The sequence below is a fragment of the Dipodomys merriami genome, unplaced genomic scaffold, assembly GCF_024711535.1.
Source record: "Dipodomys merriami isolate MVZ:Mamm:240054 unplaced genomic scaffold, mDipMer1.0.p SCAF_16, whole genome shotgun sequence".
NCBI lineage: Eukaryota > Metazoa > Chordata > Mammalia > Rodentia > Heteromyidae > Dipodomys > Dipodomys merriami.
This window is the reverse complement of record NW_027202937.1, coordinates 2,751,529-2,771,367: the sequence shown is the minus strand read 5'-3', so window position 1 is coordinate 2,771,367 and position 19,839 is coordinate 2,751,529.

Genomic DNA, 19,839 nt, shown 5'->3' with positions numbered 1-19,839 from the left:
TTGCCCTGGCTTTCCACCCAGAAGTGACACGGCATGGGCCATGTTTTTGGCAGCCTCCCGCGCTCTCCTCCGGCAGCCCCACTCTGTACTGGGTTGGCAAGCTGGGTGGGAGCTTGGGGGCTTCACCACATCTATCCAGAATCCTGCTTGAGTGCACACTCACTTTCAGGGCATGCTTGTGAAAGAGATGGCCATTCAGAATCTCACTCACATTGTGCCAATCAGGCGTGGTGGTGATTTCACCTCCGCCTTGGAAAGTAGCAACCAGGGAGGGAAGAACAAAGCAAAATAAAACAGGGTGTCTCTCAAATGTGCCCCAGTACAGGTTTATGGAACACAGGCAAGAAGTGAGTGAACACACAGTGCACAGATGGCCAGTGGGAATGGATGAACGGCATGAAGGTGCAAATGAATGGATGGTATGATCAGCTGGATGATATGATTGACAAATAAATGAATGCTATGAATGGTGAATAAATGAATGCTATGAATGGATGCAGGGATGGCATGAATAAATGAAAGGTGTGAAAGAATGGATGGATGGGTAGAAATGAGTGGATGATGGATGGATGGATGGATAGAGCACACTCTCTGTTCTGCTGTAGTCTCTGTCTTACTGGAGGGCCTGTTGGAAGATTGGCTCACCTATACAAGAAGCGTTTCTACCATGTCTGCCCATCATAACCTTGGTTATGGACACATTGCATGCTGCATGCTGGAGGAACTCTGTAATTAGAGGCAAACATTAAATGAATTGTTATTAATATAAAACAATGCATGTTGATATATATATTACAGGTGCATACACACATAATTGATTCTTCTTATTTGACAATTGCATATTTGTGAGTTTGCATACTCCCCGAGGTTTATTTGTTCACCCAAATCAGTGCACCTGGTCCTATTCCCAGCCCTCATCAGATGTGGGTGGAGTGGCAATAACTTAAGCCTCCCAGGGTCATGTTTGTGGCTGAGGACAAGTCATGTGGCACTTGGCTTTCTGCTCCAGCTCATGGTGCCCGTCCTGAGGTATTTTTAGTGTCACACTTTGTGCATTTTTGGGTACTCTTTGTTGCTGCTTTTGACTCTTTAAAATAGCCCCCACATAAAGTAGTGAAGGGTGGTTTACTGTTCCAAAGAAGGAACAGTAGCCAAAGAAGGCCTGGTGTTCCATACAGAGACACACAGCACACCTCCAAACAGAAATGCAACTAAAGCAAGGCTACTGGCTGCCACCTAGCAAAGATGTGGCAAGCAGAGGCCCACAGCAGCCTTGTCTTGTAGTTCCTCCCTGGGAGAAGTCCTTCAGGGCTCACTGTTCCAACGTGTGTACAATGCAACTCCCACAGATAACAAAAATTAGACTCTGTATATATACACACGTGTGTATACAGACAGACAGACAGACAGACAGACAGACAGACAGACAGACAGACAGACAGACAGACACACACACACACACACACACACATATATGCACTCAGATGCAGGTTAAAAATTAAGGACCAGAAGGAATAAATAGTAAAATATGTAATCTTCCTTAACTCAGCCTTCTTTTTCCAATCCTGCTTATAGCCGATGAGACGCACCAGGCAAGCGTCCCTGCAGTGGCTCTGATTGGAGGATGAATGCATTGTGGCTGTGGCTCTGATTGGTCAAACTGAAGGGTGGGTTGGCCAGAAAAGGGCGTGGCCCATCCCAGGGAATTGGGAGGGAGAAAGATGGAGGATATTTGGTTTTGATGCTTTGCTGATTTGCTCATCTTAAATAGGCTTCATTTCCCAGAGCAGTTCTGGGGCTTTGCATGTTTGTTATAGACAATGAACCCATATGAAGCTGCCAAAGCTCACTCTTGGCGTTATGCATTCCTGTGGGTTTTAGACAAGTGTACGGACACCTGTCCATCATTATTGTATCAGTAGTTTCACCACCCTCAAATCCCTCTAGTCCACCTGTCCTGAAAATCACCGAATTCTTTCTTTATTCATAGACTGGAAATCGTTCAGATTGGCTTCTCTCACTCAGTAATATGCATTTAGCTTTCCTCATGTCTTTGCATGGCTTAATAGCTCATGTCTTTTCAGTGCTGAATACGATTCTGTTGTTTGGAGGTACCCCAGTTATTGATCTCCTCACTTACAAAGGGCACCTCGGTTGTTTCCGAGTTCTGAATAAGGCTGCTGCGGACGTCTAGAAGTGCGGCTCAAGGCTGTAGCTCAGTGGCAGAACACTTGTCTAGCACACAGGAGAGCTGATTCCACCAGGAATCCATAAGCAAGGTTTTGTGTATACAGCTTTCAACTCATGCTGGGTACGGGAGGTGTGTCGATGAAAGCCTTTAAGAGTCGATGAGCAGCCTGGAAATCCAGGCCAAGCAAGGTGCCCTTTATCTTTGCCTGGTCAATATGAAGCCATCAGCGGGTCCCCTGGGACTAAGTGCGCAAGTTGGGGGGTACTTCTTCATCCCAGATGGTTGACTCGTCATTCTAGTTTTTAGGATATGGTTGCTTTTCTTTTCAAACCACTTTTATTGTGGAGTAATTTTAGATTCTGAGAAAAGGTGCAGAGTCTGTGCAGAGTTTCTGCATACTTGCTAGGATCTCAGGGCATGCCCTCAAACCCACATGTTGGGTGCATTGTCTCTTCTGTAAAGATGTTGGCAGGTGGGGCCTGATGGTAGGCCTGCTGGTGAGGGGAATATTGACCCAGAAAGGAGCTTGCAGGAGCAGGGGGCTCTGGTCTGCCCCTTGGGCATGTGAGGACGTCAGTTCTTTATAAATTTCAAGCCTTGGGTATTCTGGTATAGTAGCACAGAACAGACTGAGACAACTCCCCTCCCCTTTCCTGTATGGTCAGTGTTGTACATAGATAGCACTTGATGCTGACAGATTACTAAGCAACCTTCACACTTTTCAGATTTCCCTAGTTTGTACACTAGTGTTCTCTGTTCTGCTTCTGTGATCCAATCCAGGAAAAGCCTATCTAGTGGGTTTGTTTTTAGAAAGACTATGGCTGTGGTGTGTAGAATGGGCTGGACCGGGCTGAGCGGAAGTTAGAACAAGCAGCCTGGTGGGAGAGGGTGAGGGCAGAAGTTGGAGTTGTTGTTGAAGAGGGTGAGTGGGCCGGTGCACTGGGAAGGCTTACGGTTAGACTCATGGGACTACAAAATGGCAGTGGCTGATGGACCCCAGTCTCACACCGGAAGCCCATGTGCTAGGATTGATGGCTTTCATCTCTACGTTATCAAGCCTTCTAAGCAGCAGACTCACCAGGTGGTCCGATCATGTCTTTGGGGCGCACGGGGCTGGCCGTTCCACCTGCCACCCTCTGACATCTCCATTTCCAGCCTGCTTTCCCCATTACACAGCCTCCACCCGCGCTCACAGCCTGTGGCTTTGCTGTAACAAACTCCCACTCTGAGGACAAGGCCAACACGAAAAGAATTTTCACAGCCTGTCCCAGCTGCTGCCAAGAATATGTAGTACCGATTTCCAGTGGAAGCTCCTATGTCCATCTGTAATAACCGGGCCTCTGAGCACTAAGTTTGAGGGGTTGCGAGCCTTAGAGAGAAGGGAGGAGGAGGAGGAGGAGGAGAAAGAAGAGGAGGAGGAAGAGAGTAGGAGGCAGCCTCAGAGCTCCTCACCCAAAGGATCCAGGTGCATAATCCCTTGGGTTACAGCTCAAGGCTAAGAAAAAAGAAATCCAGGGAAATCCTAGTTGGCACATTCCTAGCCCAGATGGAAAGGAAATAGGACAAACTCCTCAAGAGCTCCAAAAGCAACACACGCGGCATACTTGCTGCCAGCAAATTTGAGGTATGTTGGCACAGGCGGCAGAAGAGAAATGCATTCGCCCCGCTGGAACGAGGGAAGACAAGGAGAAGACGGACGGCTGTTGAGAGAGAGCCGGGTGTTCCCCGCCAACGGCGAACCGCCAGCCCTGTGAAGCAGCGACCGAGAGGGGCTGGCACGGCCAGGAGGAAGGGGCGCAGACAGCCAGGCGACAGGCATCTTGGGAAGCAGGGCTCGTGGCAGGACAGCCTGCCTCCCCTCCTCCACGTCCTCGGCCACTCAGCCCGCCTTTCCACACCAGCCAGCAGCGTTGTTCTTTCTCCAGCTCCTCCCTTGCTTCAGCCCCTTCCTCATTAGCAGGGTCTTCCTGTCCTGTTCCCCATCAGCAGAAATGGCTACTCTCCATCCTCCACTTTTCCACACCCTACATATCTTTTTTTTTGGGAGGGGGGACATTTGCCACCTAATAGGGCCATCTTTGCCCGTCTTCCCTACACTTTGGTTATCCCCATCCCTAAAGGACAAAACATGAAGGGAGAAGCTAGAAAGATCTTCTCTCTCTCTTGACTCCTCTGCCAGGTATTCGTTGTACGTGACATGTCCTCATGAGCAAGAGCCAGGTGTGGGGTGGGGTGGGGGGCTCATCAGGGGAACCAAACACCGGGCAAGAGCGTAGTGGAGACGTTTGGTGCTGGAGGCCAAGAAAGGCGTTGAGTCTGCGGTGCAAAGGGACTCAGATGACAGGAGGCAGTGAAGTGTTCTCCAGAAACTCTCCTGGGCACTGGGGCACTGTTCATGACTTTGGCTGTTGAGTTCAGCCCTCCTGGACACTCTATGGGCTTTCGGATAGTTTTGATGAAACTCATCTCTTTCATAGGAACCCGAATGGATTCTGTCATGTGAAACAGAATTACAATCACGACACCAAATGTCTTCGGTTAAGGTAACATGGAAAAGGTAGTTTAAACAGAAGAAATTGATTTCTCATGGTTCTGTGGGCCAGAAGTCCAAGATCAAGGTGCTAGCAGGCTGTGTCTGGTGACAAGAATCTCCCTGGCTTGTAGAAAGCTGTCTTCGACTTCTTCTTCAAAATGGTGGAGAGATGGAGAGGCTGAGATTATTGACCTTGCACAATTTCTTTGTGCCAGGAATTTGGGAGTAGGTCAGCTGGGCATTTTTTTTTTATAGCTTGAAATCTCTTTTGAGAATGAGTAGGCAAGACTCTGTCTCTTCTAAACAGGGCACTGATTCCATTCAGGAAGGTGCCACCAAAGACCATCAAAGGCCATGACAGTAGTGAGCTTCAATACCCAGGTTTCAGGAGGATGCAAACGTTCAGCCAATAGTACCTTCCTTCAAGAGCAGCTGAAGAAATGACTTTCTCTACCCATTCTAGGAGCACTCAGGTTCTGCAGCTGTGTCTGTCTCCAGCAGACAGCTGTATCTACTGGTGTTGGCTGTAGGTAGCTTCCTCCTTGGGTTGGAAATGCTCAGAAGTTGTGATCCAAATGCCTCTATACTGCAGATCAGGGGAGAGACCAGGAAGGCAACTGGGCAAGGTTGGGAGGGAGGGGCTGTGTGCAGTCAAGAATCAAGCCTTTGCTCTCCATAGTCCTGGAAGCCCTGAACCCCCTTGGGGTGGGGGTGGGGGTCTTGTCTCTCCATGGGAAGAGTGGAAAGAACTTATGGACCCCAATCCTAGCACTGGAATAGGAGACCTATTGGCTCAGAAGTCAGAGCTTTCTTTTCTCCTTTCCTTTCCTTTCCTTTCCTTTCCTTTCCTTTCCTTTCCTTTCCTTTCCTTTCCTTTCCTTTCCTTTCCTCTCCTCTCCTCTCCTCTCCTCTCCTCTCCTCTCCTCTCCTCTCCTCTCCTCTCCTCTCCTCCCCTCTCCTCTCTTCTCCGCCCCTCTCCTCTACTTTCCTTTTCTTCCCTCACCCCTTCCTTTTCTGTCTTCCTTTCCCTTCCCTTCCTCTTCCCCTTTCCCTTCCCATTCCCCTCCTCCTTCCCCTTTCCAAAGCTGCCATGCCCACTTATTGGTCGAGGTGAGGTCTCAGCCATGAGTTTTTCCAGGCTGGCCTCAAATGACCATCCCGCTGTGTAGCTGAGATTATAGGGGTATTCTCCACACTAAGTCCTCACCCCTTGGTTTGTTCCCTGCTTATCCCTAAAGTGACTTTAGGGAACTTCCCCCAACAATCATCATGTAATGATGAAGTGCTCTTCATGTGCTAGGCATGGATGTTAATGAAGGTAAAAGTCTTTATGCTGAATGTGCCGTTGTGGTCTCTGGCATCACCTTTATGTATGAATTAAACCATGTGGCAGCTACCAGTGAACCTAAAGCTGATCATTCGGATGGCTCAAAATGGCCTAATTTCACAGAATTCACACCTTCGCTGGTACTTTCTAGGAAAACTAAATAATCAGCCATGGTACGCTTTTTATAAAAAGGCACACACATACATATGACGGCAGTGAACTCAAGTCCTGCTGGAAAATCTGAGATGTGTTATGTTACAGCCTTCTAATTAAAAAGATTATTTCCTGCAACCCCAACTGAAATATCCTTCCCTCGCTTCTATTTTTCCCTTTCATAAAATCAACTCTGTAAGAAATGTGAAATTTATTATGAGAGGGAACATGCTAACTTTCCAAACATCCCAGTCAGGCAGAGGCCAGGGGGCCGAGGCCGCTTAGAGAACCCCTCCCCGTAGACGCAGACGCAGAGTGCTTACACACCCATCCCATCACCCTGGCGGGGCTGGGGCGGGCTCCCTGCGCCTCCCGGGCAGAATCTGACAGCGAGGGGGACCGTCTGGTGAGTCAGAGCAATGTAGCTTCACCTCACCTAGTATGGCCTCTGGTCCCACTGCCAGACTGATCCAAACTCCAGCTTCGTCTCCTGCACATCCTCTGTGTCTTTCCCCAGCCAAGCTCGCAGTGACTCAAGTTCCCCCACGTCCCCTGGAGGGCTTGTGCCGAGCCAAATAGAACGAACTCAACATTTGGAATCCCTCCCCCCCTTTTATTGAGTCTAATTTTTCCTTTCCTTCTCTTCCTACTGTCCTGTTCTCGCTGGAACCGTTCTCACCACCCACCGTGCCTGCTCCTCGAATGTGTCAGACAGCATTTCTCAAACGTGTCGGACAGCATTTCTCAGCAGGATGTTGCTTGGTGACACACTTGAATTTTGACAGGTGTGACTGTGATGGTGAAGGAAGGGTCACCTGGGTATTGTGCTTCTCCAGGCTGGGCCATGTGTCTAACCAGGCCTTCCATTCTCTCTCTCTCTCTCTCTGTCTTTTTCATTCTCTCTGTCAGTCTGTCTGTCTCTCACAGGCAGTCACACATCTCTACTCAACCTCTTGAGCCAAATGTAGCACCATGGAGTAAGGAAAACTCAAAATGTAGCAAAGTGGAAGAATGTTTTAGAGGAAAAGATCCAGGTGCTTCGTGGAGAATCCATCAGTACCAAGCGTGGAAGGACAGAGAATCAAACCTCTGACTCAGTTCCCTCCCTCCCCTCCCCTTCACCCCCCCCCCCAGCCCCTTGACTCTCTCTTCCAAATTCCTGCTACTTCATTGTGAACGCTATGACGATGTCCACATCCTCCTTCAAAACTTCCTGCTGAAAGCAACCATGCCTAATTGTAAGTGAATCGAACCCTTTGGCTGTTGAACTCAATCACAATGTAGAAATTAGCCCGATAATAATACTTGACAGTTATGAATAAATGTGCCCAAACTGTTTGTATTTCTCTTCTAAGTACGGACTTCATCATACGGTTGGGAAATCTGAGGGCGATAGGTGTTAAGTGCCTTGTGCAACCTGCCGTTCCTGTGCAGGGCCCTGCGTGCAGGTAACCGCCATGAGCAGGGGTAGAGGCGTGTGGGGCCGGCCAGGGCTGACTCGCTAGGATTCTGTCAGTTGTCCTCATCACAGCTGTGGAGAGAGGAGATGCGTCAGGTGCGCTCTCAGGCCCCAGTGACACGTGCTCACGTGTGGGTACCTCAGGTAGCACAGGTGTGACACAGCGCTGGTGCCGTGGGCTCTAAGTGACCAGGTGGACAGTTCTAGGGAATCTGGACCTTGCTGGAGGAGAGGACAACCCTGCATCCGGGCTCTCTGGAGTCAGAGACACTGTTACGCGATGCCCTTTGTAGTGTGCTTTTCCTTTTGAATAGGATGCCAGTGGCCCCCGAGTGTGCATACGGCTAAGACTGACAAGCAAATGCATACCTGTGTCCAGATTCCCGCCCCCCCCCCCCAGCACCAACCCCCAAACAGAAAAACCTTTGATCCTGGGGCTGCCTCTCTGGTTCTTTCTAGAACTGTTTCCTGGGCTTGATTTCCTAATCCATCTGATGGGTACATTGTTGTCTCTCTCCCCCTTTCTCAGCGAGGTCACCCCAAATGATAAGACCCCCAGCTGGCTGCTGTTGCTGCCTTTTATCCAGGATGATGGGGTAGGGTGTGTTTTGCCTGTGGCTCTCCATCAGGAGAAGCAGCTCCCATCCTTACACCCTGGGGGCTCTAGTGGAAAGTGTTTCTGGGGGCTGCCCTTCCCCCCTTCTCCCACACAACCTCACTGGAGTCTCCCACCTTGGTGACTCGCACGTAGCTCTGTGGCTCCACATTGGCCATAAGCTCCGGAAAGTTGTCTGCCGTCACAGTTTTGTGTCACCTCCTTTCTTTCCTCAGTGTTGAACCTGTTATGCCCAGTGGACTTTCTTGGTCTGCCAGCCGTAGCTTTTAATCTGTTTTCTGCTGTCTCTTGAGACTAGAGTCCAGACCACTTTTTCAGCTCTTCCCTGCTTCTATTACACACGTCCACCCAGTGCTTCATTCTCATTGTATTTTGTTGCAGAGATTTTCATGCTCAAGAAATGTGCTTTTGTTTGCCAGGCAAGAGCCTGAAATACTAGCTACTCAAGGGGATCAAGATTCAAAGCCAGCTGAGGCAGGAAAGTCAGTGAGACTTAACCAATTAACCAGTTAAAAAAAAAAAAAGCAGAAATGGTAGAGTGTAGAGTGCCAGCCTTAGCAAAAAAGCCAAGAGACAGTGTCTAGGCTCTGATTTCAAGCCTTAGTACTGGCACAAAAAGAAAAAACAAACTAAAGCAGAAGCTCAAGTGCTCTTTCATTCTTTCACAAATATATCGGAAAGCTTCTCCTCCATTTGTTGAGAAGTTACATGTTGTATTTGAGAAGTATTACATCCCAGGTCTTTGTAGGTTAACTCTGCGTCTCCTGTCTGGGCTCTAGGGTCCACATCTGTAAAATGGCAGTGTGGTTACTGCCTCTGCCTGGTTCTTGTGGGCATCAGAAACAGAACCTGTAAGGGTGAGGGTCCAGGGCTGGTTTAGGGGGTAGGGTGTGGCATTTAAAAAACAGTAGCTGTTACCATCACTATGGTGGACAAATTCTACCACAAATTTTCATCATATCCAGAGTTAAAAAAAAAAAGAATTAAAGAGAAAACAACAGAGCTGGGCAGAAACACAAAACATCGACTTCCTTGGCTCTCTGTGACAGACAGGCCCATGAGACACATTGTCCCATGCTTCTCTCTTTAAGGCCCTTGTGTGTTCTGGGGTTGGTCAGGCTCAGCAGGAGGCATTCTGGAGATATGCCTGCCAAGGTCTGCTGCTCCCGGTGCGTCCTGGGGCTTCCTTCCCCTCGCCCATGCTGGAAGGATCTGCGGGGTTATTTGCTTCTCTGAGCTGAGCCTATCCTGGACTTGTCTTGAGTCATTCAAGACAGGCTCCGGTCCAGCCTGGTCTGACTCCTCCTGAAGACAGTCAGCCCCTTGAGGGCAGAACTTGCTCTCCCCCTGCGCCTACAGGGCCCCCTTGGGCCCTCCTGCCCTGCGGCCCAGCCATCCTTGCTCCTTCTCCCACCAGGATCCCTGGGCGGCCAGGCCAGATCCTTCCTGTGCCCCAGTGTCCTCTTCTTCACAGGCCACCAGTGTGGTTTCCGGCTGGTCTGTGGACAGTTCATTTGCATCACAGCTTCTTCTTGGCCTTCCTCACCCCTCCTCCTCTTCCTCTTTGATGGTCTGAGTCTCAGCATCCACATGTGGTTCACTTTGGCATTAAAAAAAATTCTTGGCCAGAGGGCTCCTGCTTCCAGGAAGGCTGTCCCAGCAGCGTGGGAGTTGGGCTGGCCAGGGGGCAGTGGTCGGCCGTCTGCTCTCCCCACCGCTCAACACGGATGTCTTTGACTCACCCCCTCTTCCAGTGTGAGTTATTCTTGCCTTGACCAGCCAGACCCTGTGGGAAGAAATCTTGTAGAAGACCGCAACTCTTGGTTGACTGGAAGGACACCTCAAGAATACTCTGTTGTACCAAGATCCTCTTAACACCAGGCCAGCCCCGGGGGACCCCCAAACCTGGAGATCTCACATCTGATTTTAACCCATTTTCCCATCAGATAGATAGGACCACAATTTCATCTCTTGTCACTAAAGGATACTCTGAAAATGCCAGGGAAGGTCTGTAATTACGTTAAGGCTAGGTAGGGTGGTTCACACTAGAAACCCAGCCTCTTGGGAGGCAGAGGTAAGAGGCTGGAGGTTGGATGCCGGTTTGGGTAAAAAAGTAAATGAGCCTTTATGCCAAAAAATAAGTTGAGTGTAGTGGTACATGCCTATGATCATAGGGACGTGGAGATAGTGGTGTTGAAGTCTGAGGCTGTCTCTTAGCAAAAGAGAAACTCTATGTGAACAATAACTAAAGCAAAAACAGTTGGGGCATGGATCAGATGGCAGAGCACTTACCTAGCAAGTGTGAGGCCCTAGATTCAAACCGCAGTACTTAAAAAAAGAATCATTATTATTATTATTACTACTATTTCTGCTGATCCTGGGGCTTGAACTCTGTGCCTGGGCACTGTCCCTGAGCTCCTTTTTGCTCAAGGTTAGCACTCTACCACTTGAGCCAGCTTTTTCTGTAGTTAATTGGGGATTAAAGTCTCATGGACTTTCTTGCCTGGGCTGGCTTTGAACAACAATCCTCTCAGCCTCCTGAGCAGCTAGGATTATAGGCGTGAGCCATTGGCACCTGGCAGAATTATTTTGTATATTGTTATTATTTTTGGTTGTACAAAGGAGTTACAGTTCAACAAAGCAATTTATGAATATAATGCCTCTTGTGTGTCACACATACATTATTTTATTTATTTATATTTTCTTTTCTTTTCTTTTCCTTTTTTTTTTTTTTTTTTTGCCAGTCCTGGGGCTTGAACTTGGGGCTTGGGCACTGTCCCTGAGCTTCTTTTACTCAAGGTTAGCACTCTACCATCTGAGTGACAGATCCACTTCCAGTTTTCTGGTGGTTCATTAGAAATAAGAGTCTCACAGACTTTCCTGCCTGGGCTGGCTTTGAACTGTGATCCTTAGATCTCAGCCTCCTGAGTACCTAGGATTATGGACATGAGCCATTGGTGTCTGGTTAATTTATATAATCTTTAAGGCATTGCACAAAGGGGGTTTGATTCCACATATCAATTTATGAGTCTAATACATTTTGGTCGATGTCACCCCTTCCCTCATTCTCCCCCATCTTTCCCACCCTCTCCCATCCCCTCAAGTCATTCAGTTCCATTTTTACATGTGTACATTGAATATTTATACATTGTTCTAGTTAACCCTGCTGACAGATCTGGTCTAGGCACATGTGTATAAACCAAGAAGTTTTTGTTGAGCTGTCCTTTCTGACTTAATTTATAAAAACAACAGGGAACTCTTCATCTTTCAGGAGGAGGTAGCTCTGACATTTAACAAGTACTTGTGAAAAGATGGGCGCTCCTTCTGCACTCAGAGAATCCACACAGAGGTGACAGGAAGGGGGGCACACGTGTGTGTGTGTGTGTGTGTGTGTGCGCGTGCGTGCGTGTGTGTGTGTGTGTGAGATGGGACCCTGGGCAGAGAAGCTCCCAGGACCTTGTGTCTCCAGGAGAGATTCTGACAGCAAGCCGGCTGGCCCTGGCTAAGACCTGGCCATCTTAAAAGAGCTCTGCTCACAGGACCCAAAGCTGACCAGCCTCCAGTCCCTTGCCTTTTTCTTCCCTTACAACCAATGGGGGGGGGCAGAGAGGCCTGAGGCCAAAGACAGGAAGAGGCTGGGAGAGGGCACCAGCGGAGCGAGGAAGAGAGACGGTAGCCATTCCCTCTGGGTCCATTCTCGGTGGGAGGATGCTAAGTGTCAGTTCTGGAAGGAAGACATTGTGGGCGGCCAGGGCCGTCCACCCCCCCGTCACATCACAACTGGATCACGTGTTTTTCACACTGTATTTTTTCTCTGTCCCAGGCTCGGTGGGTGTTTGACATGACTTCCCAGATGACAGGAGGGCTGGCTGGCTGACGGCTCCACACTCTTGGATCTCACTTTCTCCCTACCTCACCCCCCTGGTCTCCCCAGGATTTTACAGTTTGGAAGTGACTTGAGGTTGTGCCTCCAGTCCCCTCGCCCCTCTCTCCCCCAAGATGCTGCCTGCTGCCAGGCGGGTGGTCTGCGGAGAGCCTGTGGTCCTGGGCTCCGGACGCTGGGCAGGCTCCCCGGGGAAGGCAGTTTAATTTTAGGAGTCAACTTTAGTAGGCCTCAAGGTGCCTAGATAGCTGATCAAACTTTATTCTGAGCAGGCCTGTGAGGAAGGCTCTGAAGTGAGATTACCATGTGAATTGGGGGTCACAGAAGACACCGTGGTGGGTGGGGCCTTGTCCAATCAGAGAAGCCTAGTGAAATTTAAAAAGACATAAAAGCACCCAGGCCCAGAGTTCAAGCCCCAGGACTGACAAAATAAATAAATAAAAATAAATAAAAAAATAAATAAAAGGGTAGGAGGAAGGATCTCCTGTTTGCCTGAGCTAAGACAGCAGTATTTTTAGGGCTGGGGATTTGAGCTCAAGTATCCCCTTTCCTTGAGTCTCAAGTCATTTGGATTTGGAACTGGAACTGACACCATTGGCTCTCCTGGGTCTCTGGCTTGTTGGCTGCAGAGACATTAGGACCTCTTAGTCTCCATAACCACAGGAACCAATCTTTCTCTTTCCCCTCCCTCCCTCCTTTCTTTTACACCCTATTGGTTTTGTTTCTCAGGCGACCCTTGCCCCTAGTATTGGGATTCTTAACCTGACCTCTACTGCCCCCTCTCCCCTCGGACCCTCAGAACAATTCCTTTTCTCTGTGCTTTTGGCGCAAGTCACACAGCCTCAGTTCCTCCAGCTGCTCAGTGGCCATGGTCTTCTGAGACCAACCCAAACCCAAAGACCCAAGCTTTCTACCCACTGCCCCTTGGGAACTCTTGCTTATAAAAATGGAAACCAAGCCGGGTACTGGCAGCTCACACATGTCATCCTAGCTACTCAGGAGACTGAGATCTGAGGATTGTGGTTCAAAGCCAGCCTGGGAAGGAAAGTGTGAGGCTCTTGTCTCCAATTAACTACCAGAAAACCGGAAGTGACGCTGTGGCTCAAGTGGTGGAGTGCTAGCTTTGACAGAAAAAGCTGCTCAAGAATGGCACTCAGGTCCTGGACTCAATCCCCATGATCAGCCCCCCATCCCCCCAAAAAGAAAAGAAACCAAGGTAAAAGCTTGAGCAACAGAGTAAATAGCACTGGATTGGATGCCAGACAAGGTTTAAAATAAATATCCCCCAAGCACAGTGATAAAAATAAATGAGCGAATGAATAGCTGGGGAGAAGACACACGTCTGCAGAGAATTCCAAACCCTGTGTCTTCATCTTCCAGGATGGGGTGTGGACTGGCTCCCCGGGAAGTATTGGGGGATGCATGGAGAGTCATCTGCAGTGGTGAGCCCTGGCAGCCCCTCCCCCATGGCGGTGTCATCGGCAGGCCACGCCATCACTAACAAGTCTAGATCACAGCACTTACTCCATGGGAGGTGCGTGCGGCCCCCGTGGGTTTCTCCCAAGCCTGCCGTCCCCCTGTCTACCTAGGAGAAAACATCCCACGTGGTGGTGGGGTGTGTGCTATAGAAGTCTCTGGCCAGGACTCATCAAAAGCATCAAGATCATAAAAACAAAGAAAGACAGAGAAGCTGTCACAGCCAAGGGGAGTCGAGGGAGAGGCGATGGCTAACTGTAATGAGATATTCTTGGACGGGATTCTGCAACCGGACAAAGACATTCGTTAAAAAAAAATCCGGTGAAATTGGAATGACGTCTGGACTTGAGGGAAGAATGCCATACAGATGTTTTATCGTCTGGACAGTTGTGTCATAAAAAGTGTAAGATGATAATATTTGGGGTAACTGGAGCCGCTCCCCCTAATGTTTGAGAGCAGACAGGTATGCTCTATTATCTGTAGAGTTTTAGTGATCTGCAGTTATCCCCAAAGAGTCTGCTTAAAAAGATGAGGTAGGTGAACTCAAATGTGTGTCTTCTGTGCATGTAGACATCACACTTCTCATTCGGAAATACAAGCTCATTGTGCAAGATTCAAAGAAAGAACAGAACAAAACTCCAAGTCTCCATCTTTCCTTGTGCTCCTGCCTTCCCTCCTCTCCCAGCCCCTGCCCACACCGAGGATGGTTCCTGCTGTGCCAGGCTCCGCCAGGAGTGCTTTGCTCATACCACATGCGAACCTGCACGATAGTCTGATGAGACAGGCACTGTCTGACCCTTTTTTAGATGTGAGGAAACAGAGGCACGTGGGTACTGGCCAGGGGGTGGGGGGGAGGATAAATGGTAGAGTTGGGGTAAAAGAGTCCAAACACCAGAGTCCTCCTGTAACCCCCTGAATGGGGCACCACTATCCGTGTTTGGCATAACTCTTAGATTCCTTACCTCCCTCACAGACACACACATGTGGACACATACACGCAGATACACAGACACACAGACATGCAGACACAAAGATAAACACATGCATGCCTCTTTATCAGGACTCACATCTATGTTGTTGTGACTGACTTCTTTTTTTTTTTTTGTTGGTTGTGGGGCTTGAACTCAGGGGGCCCGGGTGCTGTCCCTGAGCAATTTTGCTCAAGGCCAGTGCTCTACCACTTTGAGCCACTTCCAGTTTTCTGGTGGTTAATTGGAGATGAGTCTCATGGACTTTCCTGCCCAGGCTGGCTTTGAACCACAGTCCTCAGATCTCAGCCTCCTGAGCAGCTAGGATTACAGGCGTGAGCCACAGGCACCTAGCTTCATTTTTTTAATTAGCATATATAAATATGATTTATACTTTGAACAACTTCACCCCTGTAGTATATGACTTTTTATTCCCTTTGGAGTATGAGTCTAGAAACTCAGGGCCCCATGCTTGCTAGGCATTCTAATCTGGAGCTACACCTCTGGTCAGGCTTTTTACTGGTTATTGTGAAGATAGGGTCTCTCAGGAATTTTTTCTCTGGGCTGGCCTTAAAACACAGCCCTCTACATCTCAGCCTCTGGGTAGCTAGGACTACAGGCACAAGCCAGGGAGCCTGGATGACTTTTTGTTCTTTTTTTTTTTTTGGTGCCAGTCCTGGGATTTGAACTCAGGGCTTGGGTACTGTAACACCCCTTGGGTACTGTAACACCCCTTGAAACACAGCTCCACTTTTGTCTTCCTGGTGATGAATGAGAGATAAACAGCCTCACAGACTTTCCTGCCTGGGCTGGCTTTAACCCGGGATCCTCAGATCCCAGTCTCTTGAATAACTAGGATTATAGGCAGGAGCCACCTGGACCTGGTTTTTAGAGTTCTTAAGATTAGTGCCTCATGACAGATTCCTGTCACAGAAGGGGTCACTTCCGTTGTCTCATCCGGAGCATCTCACCCACAATGCATGCAGGAGCCCCAGGGATGGTGTTCAAATGCAGATTCGGGTTCAGTAACTGCACTGCATTTGTATTGCTCCTGAGTTTGTTTTGGGTGGCTCTGGTGCTGCTGGGGTGGGGCGCACCCTCTGAAGAGCAAGACTTGAAATGCAGCCTCAGTGGCCAGGGTGAACGCAGATCCGCGTCCCCAAACATGCGCTCTGAAACATTTCCACGATGGTTAGTCAAATACCCAGTCCCCTTCTTGGAAATGCAGCTCCAGTCCAGTTGGTCTAAAACAAAGGCAGGCTAATAATACTTGCTGGGAGGGAAGACTCAATCCAACATGCAAAAAACTCCAAGGAGCCAGGCAGAGGGTGTGTGAAGACATAAAAACCGAGCTGCCCCGGCAGGACCTCCGGCTGACTGGGCGCGCACGGCGGGTCAGCTCAGATCTATCCAGGGCGCCGTTTCCTCCCGCGGGCCAGGGCCTCATCTGTGCTGCTCTAGCCACACGCTCTGTTCTCCATCAGTGGGATTTACGCGTATGAAACCGAGCGTGGAATTGGGCCCATTACAGTTAACTTCCTATATCTGACATATTTAATACCTGCTTTTCAAAAAAAACCCCCAGAAATCCTTGTCTAGTGCCAGCCTGGAGAGGTGCAGTGGGTTAAGAGATTGTTCACGGGTCTGTGCTGACAGTTCAAAGCAGCGCCATCAAACCCCGAGGCCTCCTGCGCAGGGTGGAGGGCCTAGGCTCTCCCAGACTAAATGGGCAAGGGTGTGTGTGTGTGTGTGTGTGTGTGTGTGTGTGTGTGTGTGTGTGTGTGTGTAAAAAGACTTACTGAAAGAAGGATGACTTTATGTGTAGGATTGGAATCACTCCTACTTAGCCACGTATGTGCCTTAGAACTGAGGTAGGAGAAGCTTCCAGAAGGCACTGGACTCAAACACCCATTTTCATTGTGTGTCACTCAGGAAGGAGGAACACTTGAACTAAGGGTCAACCCCTCCCCAACCAGCTGCTGTCATGTAAGGTACCACAGCACTTCGGGGCCAGAGATGGAGCTCCAGAAACTTCCATGGAGGAGGGGAAACCCACACCTGGCTCCTACCCCCATGGTCTACTTGGAAGACTTTCAACAGATAGGGAGGGTCTCTTTAGGGGTTAGGGGCAAAGAGGAGCTAAGAGGTGTGTGAGTCAAGAGGTAACTAGAAGAAGACAGAAGTGGAGGTCACCAGGAATGAGTGACCGAGGCTCGATGGGAAGATGGTGGCACTGCCAGGAGGCAGGGGCAGAGGACCATCATCCACGCGGGCTGTCTGTCTTGACACCATCTTCAGTTCTAGAATGGGTGTCCGCGGGTGCTGATATCACCGGGCTCTGCATCCTGGAATTGTCAGGTCAGACAGATCCTGGGTAAGGATGGCATCCAAAGTGCAGGGGGCAGTGTGGGACTTCTGTTCTGTGCTGAATAATATTCCTTTTGGTTACTTCCCTTCCCCTCCCCCCCCATCCACCAAAGAGGAGAATATTTAGAACAGCAAACAAGGGAACCTGGAAAAAAACACACACAAGTAGGTTTTAAACGTCTTCAAAACCACAGTCCAAGGTGAGGGCTCTGCTTGCCTGTCATCCAGGCTGGGTCTGTCACCTGGGTCCTGGGGCGACTCTCTGGAGGTCAGCCTTTGTCTCTGTCTGGTCTTCCCTGTCTCTCTAGCCCCTGCGCGGCTGGGGGTGGGGCGGAGGGGCTGAGTGGCTCCCGGCATCCCTGCCCTCCCCCGGTGGACAGCCCTGAGAAAAGCACTTACATTTATGAACTGTTTATAAATTTACTGATGCTGATTTATGACCTTTGGCTGGAACGGATGCTAGTCTCTTTAGGGGTCTTTCTTTCTTTCTTTTTGGACACTTAAAAAAAAGTGTTAATGTGATGGCTTGCATTTTTCCTGTAGCCTCATGCTAGGCTCTACCTGGAGGACAACAGGGCGCCCGGCTGGCTGATGACTTGGGGCCCACAGGCCGAGCCCCCCTTTGATTTATGCCTGAGGGGGAATGCAGGCTGAATCTGCACTGTCAAGGTCAGGTCATTATTCCAAGAAGACCCCCAAGGGGCTGGCAGGCCTGGGGGCAGGCTGGGAGAACATGGGCTGTTCACAGGGCTATGGACTAGAGTGGCCTTCTTGACCCCCCTCACGGTGGCTGAGAGCCCTGTGGGGTTCACCCCCTCAGGAGGTCTTCTTGAGGTACAGCCAGCCTGGAGAAAGAACTTGCCCAGGATTGAGAACAAGGCTGGAGTGGGGTGGTGCTGGTGGCTCTCAGATGGTGACATGACCCTAATCAGGTCACAGCATGGGCTCCACCATCTCCCCTGACCCTGCAGATGCTGGCCCGGAAGGTGTTTATGGGGAGGGGGGGCTACAGGAAAGAGGGAGGGAGAGTACCTCCCTAATTGCTCCGCTCCTTCCTATACAGACCAACAGAAGCAAACACAGCTTCCACGTCACCGGCCATTGATGATTGCCAGCACCGTTCTCCTGACTCCTGACTCCCTAGGTCTGCTTGGAAGAAAGGAATTTAGTGTTCGTGGAATGGGCTTAGGGGTCAGGGATTAGGTGGGGCTTAATTTATTTTAAGTATCACAATTCTTGGAAGTCGGGGATATGGTCTCTGTTTTGCAAAGGAAGAAACAGGCTCACAAAGACTAAAGTCTCTTGCCCATGATATTACCTAATCAGTACCCAAGCTCAAGAGAAGCCAGCCAGTGCCTTACCCCAAGTCTCCCATCACTGATCAGGTTCGTTTGTTCATTCGTTCGTTCATTCCTTCCTTCCTTCCTTCTTCTCTCTTTCCTTTCTTTCTTTCTTTCTTTCTTTCTTTCTTTCTTTCTTTCTTTCTTTCTTTCTTTCTTTCTTTCTTTCTATCAATCTCTATCAATCCTTCTATCATCTACTTAAATATCTTCCATCATCTATCATCTCTTTCAATACTATCTGTCTGTCTTGTGTGTCATCTATCTCTATATCTCGTCTGTCTATATCTTCTCTTTTAATATTTATCATTGATCCATCATCTATCTGTCTGTTATCTATCTATCTGTCTTGTGTGTCATCTATCTCTATATCTCGTCTGTCTGTATCTTCTCTTTTAATATTTATCATTTATCCATCATCTATCTGTCTGTTATCTATCCGTCTGTCTTGTGTGTCATCTATCTCTATATATCATCTGCTTATCTCATCTCTTTTAATATCAGTTATCTATCACATAGTCCATCTATCTATCATCTATCTGTCCATCATCTGTTCATCTGTCTGTCTATCATCTGCCTATCTACCTCCCCAGGTGCCATCTATCTGGGAGAAGTCTGAGGCCTGACTTGTGAGAGCACCATCTAACAGCACAGAACACACCATGACCCTTGTCCCTTGCCAGAAATGTCAGTGACCTCCTGCCTGCCCAGTGCCGTACTGGAGATGGAGCCCACCTTCCACCACCTTTTAGACTCCCCGATTCTAAAACAAGAGTAGGAAAAGCAGCCTCAGCAACCCCGGGGGAGCTCTTCCGAGACCAGAACCTGCCGGGCATGAGGGAGGTGACCAGCAGGTGGCGCCCGAGTCAGGCTGCAGGGCCGGTGAGCCGGGACAGGCGCGTGCAGACCTCACTACAGTGGGTCAGGGCAGCCGTTCCAGAGGTCATTGCTGGAGTGGCACTGGGCAGGGACAGGACCTGGAGGGTGTGGGGGAGGGAGGGGGGATGGCACTTGCAGTTGGGTTACAAGGTAGGGTCCCCTTGTGAGGAGCTGGGGGACACAGGCCAGAGAGTGTGGTGGGAGGGTCTTCTTGGAGCTGAGCTCTGATCCCAGCAGGGAAGAGGACTGTGATGCTGGGCTGTCCCTGGAAGCCAGGCCCTTTCCTCATGTCCTACCGTGTCTCCTTCCTGCTCAGGTGGTGCTGAACTTTGAACTCAGGGCCCCGGGCTTGCTAGGCAGGCACTCTACCACTTGAGCCACACCCTCAGCCCTAGTTTTTCTTTAGTTGCTTTTCAGGTAGAGTCTTGTGTTTTTACTGAGGTAGCACGGAAGGTGATCCTTCTACCTACAACTCCTGTGTAGCTGAGATTACAGGCATTCACCTCTGTGCTCAGCCTGAGCCTCCAGTCTTGATCTCAGTGGGCGGGATCTTTGAGGGGCTCACAGATGCACCCCCAACCCTACCAGTGAAGCTCCAGTGGGAAAAGGCACAATCTGGTGGATCTGTGTCCCACCCTTCCCTGCCC